A 16,873-nucleotide genomic window follows, 5' to 3' on the forward strand; every position below is an offset into this window, starting at 1 on the left:
ATGATGGAGTCATGGTAAAATACTTCTATGATGGATTTTGTTTTTTTACAATTTTTTGGCTGATAAAGAGATCAAATGGTAAAATTCTTTTGTTAGTAGATTGGATGATTAGAAACGTGACTATTGCTTTCTAATTGGCTGTTTTTGCATTAATTGATTCTTCATCAATCTTATTGATTAGTGTAGCCGTTGTATTTGTTTCTCCTAATGGTTTGGCAGATAACAAAAATGTTGTATATTCCGGTACATCATTATGGATTGGATTAGTCTTTCTGGTGAGTATCATTAATTCTCTCATCTCTTGAACCTATTCACTTTAGATCTACAACTGACCCTTCCCCGAATTCTTTTAGGTTGCGAGACACATTAAAATTCCATATAAGCCTTAAAAATAAAATACAAATAAGGAAAAAAATTCTAAAAGTTAGAGAGAGGGTTCAAAATTATTGTATTTGTGTATTTGTTTTGTAAATTTTGTTTATATAAATATGAAATAAATATGTATCATAAATTATATATAAACTATATAAAAAAATATTATATTGAAATAAAATATAATATATAAATATATATTAAGATATATAAACGAAAAAAAGGTTATTTATTTTTTTATTCACAATATATCATAATATAATAAATTTCAAAATTATATAAAATTATATTATATACACTATAAATAACATAAAATATAAAAATGAAAGAGAGTATTTGGCCCAGCTTTGCTCCAATATAATCTATACATTTCGTATCAGGAATGAAAAAAAAGATGCAGATATAGTCGAATGGTAAAATTTCTCTTTGCCAAGGAGAAGATGCGGGTTCGATTCCTGCCATCCACCTGGAATAATAACTTAATGTATTTAAGTTAATAGAATAAAGGATTAAGTAAAGTTGATCACAATAGTATATTGGTTCTATCCCCCTTTCCTTTTCTCCCGTTCCCAAAGAAAAACTGTAATTAATTACTAGTTAACAAATTAACAAAACCAAACCTAAAATTTTTTGTCAAAAAAATGTTGTAGAGACGGGATTTGAACCCCTGACCTCAAGGTTATGAGCCTTATGAGCTACCAAGCAGCTCTACCCGTGATGAAAAGACGAGTGGGAAACTAATAGGCAAACAAGGATTGAATGTGCCCCTCGACCATATATACAGAATGGTAAAAGGGCCCTCTATGATCATCGATCATAGAAATGAATAGAAAAATGAAGAGATTGTTTAATCTTTACCAACTCGATCTTGTTGGTCTGGGCAACAAACATGCATAAACCATTTCACGAAGTATGTGTCCAGATAGACCGAAGTCTCGATAGTTAGCTCTCGGTCTTCCAGCAGGAAAACAACATCGATGAAGGGGTGTAGGTGCACTATTACAGGGTGGGGATTGTAACTTTTCATGAATTTCCCATTTTTCACTCAACGATGGAACTTTGCTTATTTCTTGTTTTGACGATCGATGAATCAAATGATATTTTTGTTCCAATTTTTGTCTCTTCTTCTCCCTCTGAATCAAACTTTTTCTTGCCATAATGGTTCAATTCTTATTAATTTAGTTTCAATGATACAAGTCGGATCCTAAATGTAGAAATATAAGGAGGTAGTCCCCCTTCTCCATTGAAAGAAATGTATTATCGAGGATAATACAACACAATAAAAAGAGCCACTGGTTTATCTTTCCATCGAATCAAATTAGCCAAAGGTGTTCGTTCATGAGCCAATGCTAAAGTTTCAATCAATTCCTGCCAATATCCATGCCAGGAAATTAAGAACATAAACTCAATAGCCCAAACAATATGCCCAAATAAAAATATCCATGCCCAAGCCGATAAACTATTCATACCAAAAGGGTCGTATCCATTGATAAGTTGTGAAGAGTTTAACCATAAATAATCTTTTAACCATCCCATCAAATAAGTGGAAGACTCATTAAATTGTGAAACACTACCCTGCCATAATGTGATGTGCTTCCAATGCCAATAAAAATTCACCCATCCAATGGTATTTAACATCCAGAAAAATAGCCAAATAAAATGCATCCCAAGCTGAAATATCATAAGTACCACCTTATCTCGGATCGTCGCAAGGAAAACTATAACCAAAATCATTTTTATCTGGCATTAACTTGGAACCACATGCATCTAAATCCCCTTTTACTAAGACCAATATAGTTGTATGTAAACCTAAAGAAATAGCATGATGAACCAAGAAGTCTCCGGGTCTTATTGTTAAGAATAGTGAATTACTATTCTCATTAACAGCATTTAACCAACCAAGCAACCATATGCTTTGACCTGCATTGAACGCGAGACCATTCGTTGAAGACAAAAGTACATCAAACCCATATCAAGTTTTACCATGGGCCGATTGTATCCATTGGGAAAATACAGGTTCGATCAAGATTTGTTTCTTTAGAGTACCAAAAGCAAGCATGACATCATTATGAACATAAAGTCCTAAAGTATGGAACCATAGAAAGAGGTTGGCCCAACGTAAATGGGATATAATGGCTTCTTTATGGTCTAACATTCTTGCCAATACATTATCCTCATTCTAATCCAGTTTGTAATCTCTAATAAAAAATATAGCTCCATGAGCAAAAGCCCCTGTCATGATGAATCCTGCGAAGTATTGGTGATGAGTATATAAAGCAGCTTGAGTAGTAAAGTCTTGTGCTATGAACGCATAAGCGGACAAAGAGTACATGTGTTGAGCGACCAAGGAAGTAATAACCCCTAAAGAGGCTAGAGCAAGGTCTGATTAAAAATGAATTGAATTATTTATTGTGTCATAAAGACCCTTATGTCCATGCCCCAGTTGCCCCCCCCCCCCCCCCAGAGGAATATGTGCTTCTAAATGATTTTTTATACTATACCCAATCCCGAAATTAGTTCTATACGTATGACCAGCAATAGGAAAAATAAATGCAATAGCTAAATGATGATGAGCAATATCAGTTAGCGATAAACTTTGCATTTATGGATGGAATCCTCCAAGAAAGGTTAGAATGGCAGTTCCGACTCCTTGGGAGGTACAAAATAAATGACTACTTGAATTGGGGTTTTGAGCATAAAGATTCCACTGACCTGTAAAAAGTGGGTCTAATCCTTGGGGGTACAGCAGTACATCTAAGAAATTATTCCAACGAATGTATTCCCCTCTGGCTCCCGAAATAGCAACATGAACTAAATGTCCTGTCCAAACCAATGAACTTACTTCGAATAGTCCTGATAAATGATGATTGAGGTGCGATTCGGCATTTTTAAACTAAAAAAATGCATGGTTTCCATTTCGGTTGTAGGTGTAACTGATGTGATTCCACCCGAGCCCGCTCCACCGATAACCCGCTGGGGTGCTGACTCGACACGGATGAAGACTAGGCCAATCACAAGAGCTCAAATTAAGAGATTTAAGGGCAACCTGGGAGTATTTATACAGAGGGTAATCAATCTAAACAAAGCTTTTCCATACTTGAAGATACAAAGCCTATTCTAAGCATCCAAGTGGTGGAAGCCGATACGGACCCAGGTGATGGTTTTGGTACATTTTTGGAGTCCGGGAAGCATGAAATGGTTCCAATGCTTTATGGGTTCAATACATACGCCTAATAGGTCATGGAATCAAGTTAAATCGGCCTCAAATGCAACAAAAAAGGGCTTGTACGGACAGCATCAACAATTTGGCCGAATTTGCTGTATTTGCTTGCTGGCTTTACTGTATTTTACTGTATTAGCCTTTTCTTATTTTTCCAAGCATGGGCAACGTGTGGGACTTCATATTCAGCTTATTTGGCATCCTAAAAAGAATCTAGAAGCTGATTTGAAGCTCAAAGAGGTCAAAGATTGATCAAAGTCAACTTGATCAAAAGGCTAGCATTTTTAGTTTCCTAATTTGTTTTTACTTTTTGTTTTAGGAAACTACCATTACTTTTTGGCTTTTATTTATTTATTCTCTGGACTTATAACTTTATGAAGGTTTTTATTTTATTCTTTCCATTGTAAATTAATTAATTCCTAATTTAATATAAAGGAATTAATTAATCAAACTTAGATTAGGAAAGGAAGTATAGTTTCGGCCAACTAGGTTTCTTTATGTGTGGTGGCTGGTTTTCTTTATTTTTAGGGTTTTATTTCGTGGCTTTGTAGCCTATTTAAAGGCTTATTTCTCAATATGAAAAAACTTTGATTTGATTAAGAAAATACTTGTGAGATTAATTATCTCTTTGTTCTTTGAGAACACCTAAAACACCATTAGAGAATTGGTTGTTTTAGCTTGACTTATCAATAGGTTTTCCATCCCCTATTGTGGCATCTACGTTATACCAAGGTTTCTAACCATAGATTGGTTAGGGGTTGAGGTCCATTCCATTAGAACTTGAACTTAATTGAGATCCGGGCTAATATAATACGGGTTTAGGAGCAGGTCGTCCTAGGTTCGTATCAGTAACCAACTGGCTATTAAAGATATGGCAGAAAGAAATAATAGAAAAAAAGCTCCATTAGTATGTAAACCAATTGAATACCACCACTGATAAACACCAGAATAAGTGATATTCACCAGGCCAAGAGCACCCCCTATCACCAGAATAAGTGATATTCACTAGGCCAAGAGCAACCCAATCCTCCTGATTGACCAAAATGGGATTCCCAAATTGCATGAGCAATAGATCTTGCCCATAAAGGGTCCTGTACCCATGCCTCGAAGTTTCCTTGCCAAGCTACAAGAAATAGATTTCTAAAAGTCCACAGAAAAATTATTGCTAATTACTTAAAATAGGAAGCAAAAATATTATAATAAAGACGTTCCTTAGTAATATTATCATGACTTTCGAAGTCATGATGTGGTAGCAATACCAAACCAAATATGATGAGTACTGGGGTCCTGAGATAAGCCTTGGCTAAACCTTGGAAATCTTAATGCCATAATGCCTTTCAAATCCTCCTAGCCATTACCCTACTGCAATAATTCTTGCTAAGAAGAATGCCCATGTGATCGCGATTCCACCCAGAAGGTAATGGGTTACTCCTATAGCACGTCTTCGGACAATGCTCAAGGCTCTAGGCTGAGTAGCAGGACCAACTTTTAATTTATTATGAGCCCAAACGATGGATTCAGTAAGTTCTAGCCAATAACCATGCCAACTGAATAGAAACGTTATACTAAAAGCCCATACAAAATGAGCACCCAGGAAAAAAAGGCATTATGCAGATAATGAAGAACGATATGACTGAATTACCTGGGATGCCTGTGCCCATAAGAAATTGTTGAGACACCCATTAATCGTAATGGAACTTTGTGCAAAGTTGCCTCTCGTGATATAAGTTACCACTATCATTTATACTACCCTAAACATCTAACTGCATTTTCCAATTGAAATGGAATATTACTACCGAAATTGAATTATACAACCATAATAGCCTTAAGAAGACATGATCCCAAACGGATACTTGACATGTCCCCCCCCCCCCTTCGAGGCCCATCACAAAGGAAGAAAAAAACCAAGATTTGCTTTATCTGGTATTAAATGTGAACTACGAGCAAATAGATCATTGTATCGAGTAGTTGGATCATAGTCTCTTACCACAAAAATGGCTGGATGTGCAGCAGCACCAACTATGAGAAATCAACCAATCCACATGTGATATATGAGCAATGAAAGTTGTGTACCATAGTCAGTAGCTAGATATGGATAAGGGGGCATCAAATGCATATGGTGAGCTACAACAATGGTTAAAGAGCCTAACATATCTAGGTTAATAGATAATTGAGTGTGCCATGACGTTGTTAGGATCTCATATAGACCTTTATGACCTTGGCCGGTAAATGGGCCTTTATGAGCCTCTAAAATATCTTTTATGCCATGACCAATTCCCCAGTTGGTCCTATACATGTGACCTGCTATTAGGAAAGAATCGCAATAGCTAAATGATGGTGTGCTATACTGGACAGCCATAGACCCTCGGTTACTGAATCTAATCGTCCATGAAAGGTAAGAAATTTTGCATTTTTTGGCCAATTCAAAAAAAGGGTTGCTCCTTCAGCAAAACTGGGATAAAGTTGAGCCAAATGACCCCGATTTAAGACAAATTCATGATGAAGTGGAATCCCTTTAGGATCTACTCCAGCATTTAGAAATTGATTAATCAGTAAAGAGACATGTACTTGATGCCCTACCCAAGAAAGAGACCCAAGTCCTAGTAGTCCTGCCAAATGATGACTAATAATGAATTTGACATAGCTAATAAATTAATAGCATATATTCATATGATCATGTGTCCAAATTCTAAATGCTAAATGCATGCATGCATGATTATATATATAGAGACAGACACAAAAGTAAACCAATACAATATTAACTTAAATATAATATATACTAGCTAGCCAGCTTAATTATATAGTTACCCAATTTTTTGGGACATTGGCTGTATTGTCCCATGCCACAATCCATTGAATCTGTCTTCCATTATCATTCACGCCATCTGCTATGAACTTAGCTCGACTTGCTTCTAAACCCGTATTATATTAGCCCGGGTCAAAAAATTAAGTTCAAGTTCTTATGGTCACCTCAACCCCTAATCAACCTATGATTAGAAACATTGGTATATGATGAAGATACCATAATAGGTGATAGATGTTGTATTGATAAGTCAAAACTAAAACACTCACTCTCTAATGGTGTTTTAGGTGTTCAAAGAGAACAAAGAGAATTCTTTCTCACAAATATTTTATGTTAAATATTAAAGGTGCATTCTCATTGAAAAAATAGCCCTTAAATAGGCTAAAGTAACAAAATAATAAACCCTAACTTGCTAGGTAAAATTCGGCCCTAAAGAAATTAGGAAACAATGGTGGCCGAATTTTTAATGCTTTCCTAAACTAATTTGGATTAATTAATTCCCTTATTTTGAATTAGAAATTAATTAATTTACAATTGAAATAATAAAATAATAAATTTCCTAAGTTAATTTTCCAGAAAAATAATTAAATAAAACCAAAATAAAACTAGTTTCCTAAAACAAAAAGTCAAACTCAAATTAGGAAACTAGTTGACTAGTTGACTAGTTTGACAACTAAGCTATCTTTGACCAATTTTCAGCTTGTAAAGGCATCAAATCACCTCCCATATGCCATTTAGGATGCCAAATAGGATTAATAATGATTCCCATATGTTGCCCTTGATTGGAACAAAGAGAAAATGCCAAATAAACAAAATATAGCAAAGCCAACAGCAAATACAGCAAAACATGCCAACAATTCCATCCATGTGCAAATGGCCTTCTTGGATGCTTTTTCTTCTGCCTTGACTTGATTCCATGACCTCTTAGTCATATCACATGAATTCAAGAAGTGTTGAACCTATTCTATGGTGCCCGAAGTCCATAAATGCAGTAAAAAAGCTACCCGGGTCCAACTCGGCCTCCACCATTTGGATGCATAAATAGGTCTTGTATATTCAGATATGGATAAACCCTTATGTGAATTGATAACTCCCTATATGAATTCAGCCAGGTTGTTTTTAAATTTCTTAGCTTGTGCTCTAGTGATTGGTCCGGTCTTCATCTGTATTGGATTGGTACCCTAGCAGGTAGTCGGTTGTACAGACACGGATGGATTCCCATCACCATCACAGACAAAGCCCCCTAATGAGTGAGCAAGTGATTCATCAGTGCTAAGATGAAGAAATGAATGCCGGTCTCCAATGCCAACATTTGGTGGGTATGGAACATTTCCAGTGCCACCGGACCAATCATAGTGCTGGCCCTTATACTTTATAATCTGTTTAGTGCCATATAAAATTTGGCCAGACGTGGACAAACCACCAGTAGCCATGCCTTGGATCTGCTAGCTTAGTTACTATATTCTTAAGTACGTACCAAAGAAAATAGCTCAATTGTTCATTGCCTGTCAAAACTGCATATCTGTATATACATATCTACATATATATGCATATATAGGAAATTTGTGCTAGTGTCGCGCATCACGCATGAGTTAGGCACTTAACATATAGCTATAAATAAGCGGAAGCACAAGTAATTGGGCATTAATTACTATATCAATATCTTACACACACACACACACATATATTTTTGTATATGCTTACAAATAAAAAACTCTGGATCCACCCTGTAGCTAGGTTGGGTAATTAATTCATTCAGTCAAAATTTCCAAACTTTCCATACATCATAGTTTAAATTTACAATACAAAAAATTTTCCATTATTTTGAATAGGTTATTATGTTTATTACATGGATTTTTAAATCATGGTCTGCAAGGCTCCACTCCTGGTTACATACATAAGAAGAAATGGCTCTTCAAATATTTGTAGACCAAAGGATAATACAATTTAACAATATTTCTTTTGAAAGACCATAGTATATCATAAAAATAACATAAACTTGCCATATCATAAACTATAATGGTACCAACCATACATACTTACATACATATTCATTATTACTGCATAAGCTAGGCATCCTCAACATATGATTAAGTTGACATAAAAGGCCATGATAATATGCATATCATGGTATTTTATATTATTTTTAAAGAAAGATTATACATACTGTGAATTAAAAATATACTAAAATAATACATTTTTTACTAAAATATCAATTATATACATATATACGTTGTTTCAGCAACTACAAATTATACATCTTTGTTATTAAAAAAAAAAAATCTATATGTCTTTTTTAACAAAGAACCAACTATAAAAAACGTACAAAAGATGTATTTCATTTTGGGATCTTTTTTGTTTTTCATATCTAAAATTAGATACAATACTTTTTGAGGTGACGGTTTCATGGTAAAATAATTTAATTACTTTGTATAAGTTTTTTAGATGGTCGTATCAACAAATTGGCTAATAAAATATGATGCTAAGATTAATTAAATTGAAAAATTATGTTAAAATTAGTGCCAGAGAAGCAGTGCAGTGCATGCATGTGAGTTATCATGCCTAGTGCCCAAGAAAATATGTTAAAATTATGATGTGCCAGAAGAGTAGTGGAGTGCATGCATGTGAGGTGTGGTGATTACTGTCCAAGAAAATATATCAGAATTTTTCTTCCATCTCACACTGTGTCCCTTTTAATTTTTATAATAATTTTTCCTTCATGCTCATTTTTCAAATTTATAATTTTTAAATTATAAACATAAATAATTTATCAATTGAATCAATTTTATTTAACAATTTATACTATTTTAAACAATATATATTTATTATAAATAAAAATATATTAAAATAATATCCTTTTTAATGAAATATCAATTTCATACATATATATTCGCAGTTCAGGAACTAAAAATTATGCACTTCTATTATTAAAAAAAAGATAATGATCTATACATCTTTGTTAACAAAGAAAAACATGTGCAGAAGATATATTTTATTTTTTGATAATTTTTTTTTTTGTCTTCATATCTAAAATTAGATACAATACTTTTTCAATTGACAATTGCATGATTAAATAAATTTAATTACTTTGTATAAGTTTTCTAGATAATTACTTCTCAATGTCTCATACAAAATTGCCAAGGAGGAGTGTTGAAGTGTGGCAATTTTGCCACTTGATGGTGCATGTCACCGGCTAGTATGTACACCTTGGTATCAAATCATTTCCTTTTATGAGTTTATATTTTTTTGTATTTTTTAATTTATTCAAGGTATATTTTGATAATGTTTTGTGCCTATGTTATGTATGCAAAAGTATAGGCAAAATTATGCACAAAAGAGTAGGAATGTTATGCTTGAAATGCCTATGGTGCTGGATTCATAATTTCCAGCAACATAGTTCCACTATTTATCTTATATCTCAGGTTGCAAATGGAGTTTTGGGCTGAAATTTTGAGGGATGTCTACAGACATGTATAGAAGACTATGGTTCAAATTTCAGGTCCAAATGACATGGGAAAGTCCATTTTCTATTCCAAACAGAGTGCTGTATCTGATGGGCCCAGTATGCAGAGTATGGGTCAGTTTTGGAGCTGTTTGGCCCATGATCCGGTTCCAGAACTTTCCTAGCTCTTGGAACAATATTTATTGATGACCAAGGATGCTTCAAACCAAGTTTCATAAGCAGATACAAAGGTAAACTAAGTAGGTGAAGCTAGTTTGGTTGTTTACCCAAACTAGTTAAACAATAGGAACTTAGTTCAAACCATGTGCCACTTTTTACTATATTTGGAATAGACATGTTGCAGCTGGTTTTTGACTCTTTTGTGTATGAAAAGTTAGGTGTTGGCTTTTTTATTTTTTAAATTTCAAATACTTTACTCATTTTGTAAGCTCACATGCTTGGCATGTGTGAACTAATTGTAATTTCAAGCTTATATTGTAAAATGAATGAAATGGCTAAACATCTAAGCCTCATTTTTCAAATGCAACGTGGTCCCCTTCTTCTTATCTCTTCTTCAACACCTTAGAACACTCTAGGAACCCTAAAAACCAGAAAACACCATAACCAAAACCTAAAAACACAACTCACACACAACCATTCCCAAGAGCATCACCAAAAGCTTGCTCGTTGCTAACACTTCAAGCTAGCTTGCTCTTGGTCATAACCTTCTCACCCCAACAAAGTGGTATCAGAGCAAGGCACATTTTTGTGAGATTTATGAGGTTTTTGGGCTGGTTCGTTCCTTGAGAGTGAAGAGATACTTGAAAGCACAAATATATTTTCATATTCCTTCATACTAGAAAGCAACATTCACATGGCTTCTTCAAGCTTTTCAACTCCTTCTCCTCCTATCTTCAATGGGGAGAACTACAACATTTGGAGTATCAAGATGCAAGCCTACTTGAAGGCTTATGGTCTTTGGGAGGTCACCATAAATCCCCAAGAACCCGAGCCTTTGAGACAAGGGGCAACGGTCAACCAAATCAAGCACCATGAGGAGGAATTGGCTAAAGGTTTCAAGGCTCTCACCGCCATTCATTCTTGTATTAGTGATACCATTTTCTCAAGGATAATGGCATGTGAGAGTGCCAAAGAAGCTTGGGACAAACTTTAAGATGAGTTCCAAGGGAGTACAAGGACAAGGCAAATGCAAATCCTTAACCTAAGGAGGGAGTTTGAGACCATAAAGATGAAAGACAAAGAAACGGTTAAGGAGTTCACCACAAGGCTTCTTAATGTGGTGAATCAAATTAGGGTGCTAGGTGAAAGATTAAGTGACCAAAGGATTGTAGAGAAGGTGTTGGTCTCCTTGCCCGAGAGGTTTGAAGCTAAGATATCTTCATTGGAGGAGTCAAGGAACCTAAATGAAATTTCCTTGACCGAGTTGGTGAATGCCTTGCAAGCTACGGAGCAAAGGAGGAGGATTAGACATGAAGAATCAATGGAGGCTGCATTTGTGTCTAAACAACATCAAAAGACACAAAATCAAAAGAAGAACAAGCTTAAGGTCATAAAGGAGAAAGGTGAAACTAGCAAACCCGAGAGGAAGTCCTATGAACCTTGTCACCATTGCAAGAAGAAAGGTCATCATCCAAGAGGGTGTTGGTGGAGGCCGGATGCATTTTGCCATAAATGCCAACAAAAGGGTCATGTGGAGAGAGTATGCAAGGCAAACAAGAAAGATAAGCAACAAGCAAATGTTGCTAAAGATAATGCAAGTGATAGTGAATCCGAAGAGTTGTTTGTTGCTACTTGTTTTAGTAGCATCAAGAATGACTAGGCCATCGGTTGGATTAATGTGTGTTGGAATGAAGAACAAGAATTTTAGGTTGAATATGGATGAAAATGGTGCATCGGTTGCATTGAACACCAAAGTTGAGAACACCTCTCAACTTTGGCATAAAAGACTAGGCCATGCTAGCTTTAAGTCATTGGTAGGCACACATGAACTTGTTAGAGACATGCCATTGGTGGAGAAGCAAGAACATGTGTGTGAAGTGTGTCAAAAAGGAAAGCATACTAGGCTAGCATTTCAATCTTGTTCTTGGAGATCAAAGGAGAAGCTAGGACTTATACATTCGGATATTTGTGGTCCTATGAGTGTTCCATCCTTAAATGGCAGCAAGTATTTCATAACTTTCATTGATGATTACTCAAGAATGTGTTGGGTGTATTTCCTTGAAAGAAAATCACAAGCTTTGGAGAAGTTTGTAGAATTTATGAAGTTAGTGCAAAATCAATCCGGTTGCACTATAAAGGTGTTAAGGACGGACAATGGTGGGGAATACACAAGTGAGACTTTCAAACAACTTTGTAAGGATCATGGTATAGTTCATCAATTCACTACACCATACACACCACAACAAAATGGTGTATGTGAAAGGAAGAACCGTACCATCATGGAGATGGCTAGATGTTTGTTGTTTGAAAGTGGCTTGCCAAAGAAGTTTTGGGCCGAATGAGTTAATACATCCATCTACATCCAAAATAGGCTTTACTCAAAGTCTTTGAGGAGTAAAACCCCATTTGAGCTTTGGTTTGGATATAAGCCTTCTCTTGATCATCTAAGGGTATTTGGAAGCATTTGTTACATCCTAGTACCACAAGAGAAGAGAGGAAAGCTTGATGAAAGGTCACAAGTTGGTGTTTTGGTTGGCTATAGTGATGTGACCAAGGGATATAGAGTGTATAACTTGGAAACCAAGAAACTTGTGATAAGTAGAGATGTGAAAGTTGATGAGGAAGCTAAATGGGTTTGTAGTAAGGAGGAGTTGGCTAGTATGGATGAAGACAATCGACTTGAAGCTCATGATAATGATGAGGAACAAGGAAATGATGAAGGTGCTGCCCATGATGATGAATATGATGAGAATGAGCTAGAAATCTCCATAGGGGCTGATTTGGAGATTGGTGATGGTGTGAGAGGCACAAGACCTCTTAATGAGATTTATGAAAGGTGTAATGTGGCATTGAGTGATCCAATCAATGTCCATGAGGCTATGGCAAGAAAAGAATGGAGACAAGCCATGCAAGATGAAATTGATGTGATAAACAAGAATGACACTTGGAGCTTGGTAACAAAACCGAAGGGAAAGAATGCTATTGGGGTGAAGTGGATCTTTAGGACCAAGTACAATCCAGATGGGTCCATAAATAAGCACAAGGCAAGGCTTGTTGTCAAAGGATATGCACAACAAGCCCGTGTGGATTATGGAGAGACTTTTACACCGGTTGCAAGGATGGAAACCGTAAGACTTCTCCTTGCAATTTTGGCACAAAAGTCTTGGAAAGTATATCACCTTGATGTGAAGTCAGCCTTCTTGAATGGAATATTGAAGGAAGAGGTCTATGTTATGCAACCCGAAGGTTTTGTGAAGAAAGGAAGTGAAGATAAGGTATACAAGCTACACAAGGCCTTGTATGGCCTTAAACAAGCTCCTAGGGCATGGTATGCCAAGATAGATGGTTTTTTGACAAAGCATGGATTTAGGAGGAGTCCTAATGAGCCTACATTGTATATTAGGACTCATGGTTGCATGGTGTTGGTGTCTCTTTATGTTGATGACCTCCTAGTGACCGGTGGTAATGAGAAAGAAGTGAGCAATTTCAAAAGTGAGCTAGAATTGAACTTTGAGATGTCTAGCCTTGGAGAGATGAAATAATTTCTTGGAATTGAAGTTGTCCAATCATCCAAGGGCATCTTCATATCTCAAGAAAGCTATGTGAAGGAGTTGCTCAAGAAGTTTGACATGGAGGATTGTAATAGCGTTGCCACACCTATGAATGAAGGCACCAAGTTGGTGAAGGATGATGATTCTCCAAAGGTAAATCCTTCCATCTATAGAAGTTTAATTGGTAGCCTTTTATATGTATGCTCTACTAGACCGGATATCATGTTTAGTGTGGCTGTTTTGTCAAGATTTATGCATAGTCCATCACAAAATCATCTTAGTTGTGCAAAAAGAATCCTAAGGTATTTGAAAGGTACTAGTGATTTTGGTATATGGTACAAGGATGGCATGAATGAAGCTTTGCTTGGTTATAGTGATAGTGATTGGGCTGGTTCTTTGGATGATAGCAAGAGCACATCGGGCTACATTTACACTCTTGGAAATGGTCCTTTCTCATGGAATTCCAAGAAGCAACAAACCGTTGCACAAAGCACCGCGGAAGCCGAGTATATTGCTTGCTCAAGTTGTGCTAATCAAGGTGTTTGGCTTAGGAAATTATTGGAGGACTTGAGCTTGAAGCAAGAGGAAGCCACGGTAATATTGTGTGACAATACTTCAGCAATAGCAATTGCACAAAATCCAGTCCAACATGGGAGGACCAAACATATACCGGTCAAGTATCATTCCTTAAGGGAATTTGAAGCAAGTGGTGAAGTGAAGTTGGAGTATGTGACGTCCGAGGAGAACTTGGCGGATATCTTCACCAAGCCATTGGGAAAGAAGAGATTTGAGATATTGAGAGGACTTCTCAATGTCTCATACAAAATTGCCAAGGAGGAGTGTTGAAGTGTGGCAATTTTGCCACTTGATGGTGCATGTCACCGGCTAGTATGTACACCTTGGTATCAAATCATTTCCTTTTATGAGTTTATATTTTTTTGTATGTTTTAATTTATTCAAGGTATATTTTGATAATGTTTTGTGCCTAAGTTATGTATGCAAAAGTATAGGCAAAAGTATGCACAAAAGAGTAGGAATGTTATGCTTGAAATGCCTATGGTGCTGGATTCATAATTTCCAGCAACATAGTTCCACTATTTATCTTATATCTCAGGTTGCAAATGGAGTGTTGGGCTGACATTTTGAGGGATGTCTACAGACATATATAGAAGACTATTGTTCAAATTTCAGGTCCAAATGACATGGAAAAGTCCATTTTCTATTCCAAACAAATTGCTGTATCTGATGGGCCCAGTATGCAGAGTATGGGTCAGTTTTGGAGCTGTTTGGCCCATGATCCGGTTCCAGAACTTTCCTAGCTCTTGGAACAATATTTATTGATGACCAAGGATACTTCAAACCAAGTTTCATAAGCAGATACAAAGGGAAACTAAGTAGGTGAAGCTAGTTTGGTTGTTTACCCAAACTAGTTAAACAATAGGAACTTAGTTCAAACCATGTGCCACTTTTTACTATATTTGGAATAGACATGTTGCAGCTGGTTTTTGACTCTTTTGTGTATGAAAAGTTAGGTGTTGACTTTTTTATTTTTTAAATTTCAAATACTTTACTCATTTTGTAAGCTCACATGCTTGGCATGTGTGAACTAGTTGTAATTTCAAGCTTATATTGTAAAATGAATGAAATGGCTAAACATCTAAGCCTCATTTTTCAAAAGCAACGTGGTCCCCTTCTTCTTATCTCTTCTTCAACACCTTAGAACACTCTAGGAACCCTAAAAACCAGAAAACACCATAACCAAAACCTAAAAACACAACTCACACACAACCATTCCCAAGAGCATCACCAAAAGCTTGCTTGTTGCTAACACTTCAAGCTAGCTTGCTCTTGGTCATAACCTTCTCACCCCAACAGAGCATGCATGTGAGATGCCCAAGAAAATAGGTTAGAATTTTATTCCGTCTTACACTATGCTTCTTTTAATTATTTAAAATAATTTTCTTTTTAGTTCACTATTCTAAATTTATAACTTTTAAGTTATAGACATAAGTAGTTTATCTCATATAACCTTTTATACTATTTTTAAACAAACAAAATACATATTGTAAATAAAAATATACTAAAATAATATATTTCTTACTAAAATATCAATTATATACGTATGTATCTCGGTTCAGCAACCATAAATTATACATCTTTGTTATTCAACAAAAAAAAAACATTTGATCTATAAAAACATCAAATCATAAGTTGTTTATAAAATTTAAAAGAAAAATTGGAAAATTATTTTAAATAAGCTATTATATTTATTACATGTATTTTTATATGGCTTTGTTAAATTTAAACTATATAGTTTTTATTTTTATTTTTCCTTACGATCAAATGTTGTATATTACAATTTTTTATTGTAACTTCTTTTTGAAAAAAAAAAAAAAATCATTGCCCTCAAGGCCTCACCCTTGGTTACATACATAAGAAAAATTGACTCTCTAAATATTTGCAAACCTAGGATAACACAATTTAATAATATTTAATTTGAAAGACCATAGTATATCATAAACTATAATGGCACCATACATACATATATCCATTGTAATTATGGCTGCGTGGAAGTGTGTTGAATGATGAGTAGATAGTAAGTGTCTTTATTATGGACGCTTTATTCTGGCTCCACTTATGAAAGGCCAAGCCAATACAATAGGCATTGCAATGAGAAGTGCTTTACTTGGAGAAATAGAAGGAACATGTATCACACACGTAAAATTTAATAAAATACCACATGAATATTCTACCATAGTGGGTATTCAATGAGATTTATGAAAGGTGTAATGTGGCATTGAGATTTACGAAAGGTGTAATGTGGCATTGAGTGATCCAATCAATGTCCATGAGGCTATGGCAAGAAAAGAATGGAGACAAGCCATGCAAGATGAAATTGATGTGATAAACAAGAATGACACTTGGAGCTTGGTAACAAAACCGAAGGGAAAGAATGCTATTGGCTTGAAGTGGATCTTTAGGACCAAGTACAATCCGGATGGGTCCATAAATAAGCACAAGGCAAGGCTTGTTGTCAAAGGATATGCACAACAAGCCGGTGTGGATTATGGAGAGACTTTTGCACCGGTTGCAAGGATGGAAACCTTAAGTCTTCTCCTTGCAATTTTGGCACAAAAGTCTTGGAAAGTATATCACCTTGATGTGAAGTCAGCCTTCTTGAATGGAATATTGAAGGAAGAGGTCTATGTTATGCAACCCGAAGGTTTTGTGAAGAAAGGAAGTGAAGAGAAGGTATACAAGCTACACAAGGCCTTGTATGGCCTTAAACAAGCTCCTAGGGCATG

General features: G+C 35.6%; 2 pseudogenes; both read right to left on the reverse strand.

Moving 5' to 3' along the window:
- Positions 1-1,629: 1,629 nt before the first annotated feature.
- Positions 1,630-4,921, reverse strand: LOC125419331 (photosystem I P700 chlorophyll a apoprotein A2-like; annotated as a pseudogene).
- A 25-nt stretch (positions 4,922-4,946) lies between these two features.
- LOC132804184 (photosystem I P700 chlorophyll a apoprotein A1-like) lies at positions 4,947-7,828 on the reverse strand (annotated as a pseudogene).
- Positions 7,829-16,873: the final 9,045 nt, after the last annotated feature.

Source organism: Ziziphus jujuba, chromosome 6, assembly GCF_031755915.1.
Source record: "Ziziphus jujuba cultivar Dongzao chromosome 6, ASM3175591v1".
NCBI lineage: Eukaryota > Viridiplantae > Streptophyta > Magnoliopsida > Rosales > Rhamnaceae > Ziziphus > Ziziphus jujuba.